The sequence below is a fragment of the Amphimedon queenslandica genome, unplaced genomic scaffold (genome assembly GCF_000090795.2).
Source record: "Amphimedon queenslandica unplaced genomic scaffold, v1.1 AMPQUscaffold_11587, whole genome shotgun sequence".
NCBI lineage: Eukaryota > Metazoa > Porifera > Demospongiae > Haplosclerida > Niphatidae > Amphimedon > Amphimedon queenslandica.
In genome coordinates, this window is record NW_003548171.1 from 1 (window position 1) to 3,375 (window position 3,375).

Here is a 3,375-nt window from a genome sequence, read left to right on the forward strand (position 1 = left end):
AGGAGTTGATTATAAATATCAACGAGAGGATGGTTCAAATGCTTTAATGTCGGCTTGTCAAAATGGTCACACTCAAATAGTTGAACTGTTACTGAAGGAAAAAGTTAATCTTAATGTTCAAGAGAAAGATGGTTGGAATGTTTTTATGTTGGCTTGTCAAAATGGTCAAGCTCAAATAGTTGAACTGTTGCTGAAGGAACAAGTTAATCTTAATGTTCAAGAGAAAGATGGTTGGAATGCTTTTATGTTGGCTTGTCAAAATGGTCACACTCAAATAGTTGAACTGTTGCTGAAGGAACAAGTTGATCCTATTGTTCAAGAGAAAGATGGTTGGAATGCTTTAATGTTGGCTTGTCAAAATGGTCACACTCAAATAGTTGAATTGTTGCTGAAGGAACAAGTTGATCCTAATGTTCAAAGGAATGATGGTGTTACTGCTTTAATGATAGCTAGTTTTAAAGGACATTATGAAATAGTTAAGTTATTATTAGAATGGAAAGCTGACCCAACTATTAAATCTAAAAAAGGTCACACTGCAATATCACTAGCCAAAACTGACGTAATAGCTGCAAAAGTTTATAATTACATGCATAAGAAAGGCAATACAAATTTAGAGGAAGATGCTGCTACTGTACAGTCTCACAGAACAGTATCCAGTGGATATCATACAGCATCAGATAGCAGTAGCATGAGAACTTATTCTTCTACACAAACTTTAGACTCAGTAAAAGAGAACTAGTCTCGTGTAGCCGGACCACACTCTCTGTAAGAGGACTCCAAAAATTAGACGTTTAAGTAATAGATGCTTAGTATATTAATTATACCTCATGTACTCTTGTTATATGTGTGTAGTGTATAGCACTTTTAATATTTTTGCTGCTCAAAATTCCAAACTGTCAATTTGCTAGCGTGGCATCTGTATAACTAGTGTCACTGATTGTCCAGTGATAATAAGTATAAGTGGAGAAGTACATGTCTATGTACAATTGCACATCCAGTGAATTGCGTACTAGCATTAGTGTATTATAATGGCTAGAAGGTACTGTACATAAACTACGTATTCCTTATCAAAATATCAAACGTTATACTTTTGAAGACAAGTTGTTGGCCTCCCCACACTTTAAGTAGGAAAGTACTAGGTACAATCTCTTCATGCTTGCCTGTTGTTAAACTATATAGTACTATGTTTACACTACAGAACTGGGCTAAACCGTGCTGAACCAGGCTGAGCTGGCCCTGCTGTACTAAACCATGCTGGCCTGGTTTGGTCCAGCTCACTTCAACTCAGTTTGGTTACTGTTTACACTATCAAATGATGATAGAGGATTGATGTACATACACTTTAGTATTTTTAGGTTTAATTTTTGCAAAATGCACAAAACACAATTCCCTCAAAATAAGAGCCACAGTATAAAGAAGTGGGTACATGTACATGTACACTTACTCGGCCAGTGAGTCCCTGTATCTCCAATTCTTCTCATTCTCAGTGTCCAGGATCCCGTTTAATATAGAGGGGAAGTTCTCCTTTCTAATGTCAGAGGGTAACACCTACATGTACATGTATATATATGATAAAAATAATGAAAAAATCAATATACGGTATTACATTTACAGAGATATACATGTACATGCATGTTATCACCTTCTTCGACTGAAGTAGGAGCAGGTGTATGACTTATGCCAGAAATACATTCCCAATCTGAGAAACTATTAATCAGCTCAAACTTTCTATACCCAACATAAGTACATGTATATACATCAGAAAATGTAATAAAAATGGAGAGTTCTCTCTTTCAAATTTGTACATGTTATTGGTTTATTATTATTTAATTGGGAAATTACATGTGCATGCATGTGATGCAATACATTTTGTACATGTACATGTATATGTACTCTCATCTCTCATTTACATGTACAGTACATGTACATTTCACAGCTACAAATGCAGTGTATGTACATGTACGTATGTACATGTACATACGTACATATCAGTGTACATGTACATGTACCTCAAAGAACTCCAATAGATGAGCCAGTACTCCAGTCTTCACATCATCAAGGTCCTTTGTAGCATACAACAACAATAATTAATAATATTTATGATGTTTCTTTACTTTTCTAACTGCCCAGACTTCATCTTTACACAACTGAATGAAATATGGTAACTAGAGAGAGAGAGAGAGAGAGAGAGAGAGAGAGAGAGAAAGAGAGAGAGAGAGAGAGAGAGAGAGAGAGAGAGAGAGAGAGAGAGAGAGAGAGAGAGAGAGAGAGAGAGAGGGAGAAACAGAGACAAAGAGACAGAGAGAGAGTAAAAGGAATGACAATAGATACATGCGTACATGTACATGTAGATAATAGTTACTGCATGAATGTACAACATAAAATGTTGGCATGATTTTTGCTTGGGGATTTCTCCAATTGGCAGCTGTACAGTAGATTGTATGGAGAAAAAAAACATATTTTATTTTATACATGGACTGTACTACTCATGTACAAACCAAATATACTTGTACATATAAACTCTATAAAATATACTCACAATAACTTCCTCAGTAGATGTTGGCCCTATTACTGAACACAAGTCGTTACAGCATATAGCAAAGGACTAAAATATACAGAGGTAGTATCCAAGAGTATACTGAGATGCACAAACGCTACCTTTCTCACGTGAAACATGGCATCAGATGCTAAAGCTGGTAACTGTAGAACAAACTCAGATACACAAGCCTCTTGACCAAGAACCACTCGACCAATTAGCTATAAAATAAAGACACACCCACTTGGTGACCACACCATGCAATTAATTATATATCGTACATGTGCATATACATGTAGAAGAATGTAAAACATTAACTAGTTCCAACCTCCCACCACGCCCAGACATACATGTACATGTACATGATACAGACCAAAAGGACTTTAATATACTACAATTGGGGCCACTCTAGTTTTGCATGAGGTACATGTACTGTACGTGTACACACAAAAACATATGTACATGTACTTCTATACAATACATGTACATACATGTATAATAAGGAACTAACTTATATTGGCCTGGTGCCACTGAGCATGATCAGAGTAAACTAAAATGGCAGATACTATAATTTCATATTGGCAGTAACTTGAAACACTGCCAATACTTCCAGCAGTGCAGTAAAGGGAAGACAGGCTTTTAAATGCAGCACAAATGTCTGGATGAAGTTTTGAAAGTCAATAAATTAACATTATTGACTGCTATGAATAATGAATACGGTATCTATTCAATTATTTGCGTGGGTGAATACCGTAAATCCATACTCATATTGCAATTGCATGGATCCAACACAAAAATGACAAAATCTCTAACTGGAAAGAAATAGATGATGAAATCGA

At 35.8% G+C, this 3,375-nt stretch overlaps 1 long non-coding RNA gene across 1 annotated transcript; it reads right to left on the reverse strand.

Annotated features, from left to right (window-relative positions):
* Positions 1-2,124: 2,124 nt before the first annotated feature.
* Positions 2,125-3,205, reverse strand: LOC109589157 (uncharacterized). Its single transcript, XR_002188559.1, has 4 exons — positions 3,048-3,205; positions 2,659-2,757; positions 2,540-2,605; positions 2,125-2,165 (listed from the first exon to the last, which is right to left on the reverse strand). It is a non-coding gene; the product is annotated as an uncharacterized LOC109589157 (long non-coding RNA).
* Between the last annotated feature and the right edge of the window lie 170 nt (positions 3,206-3,375).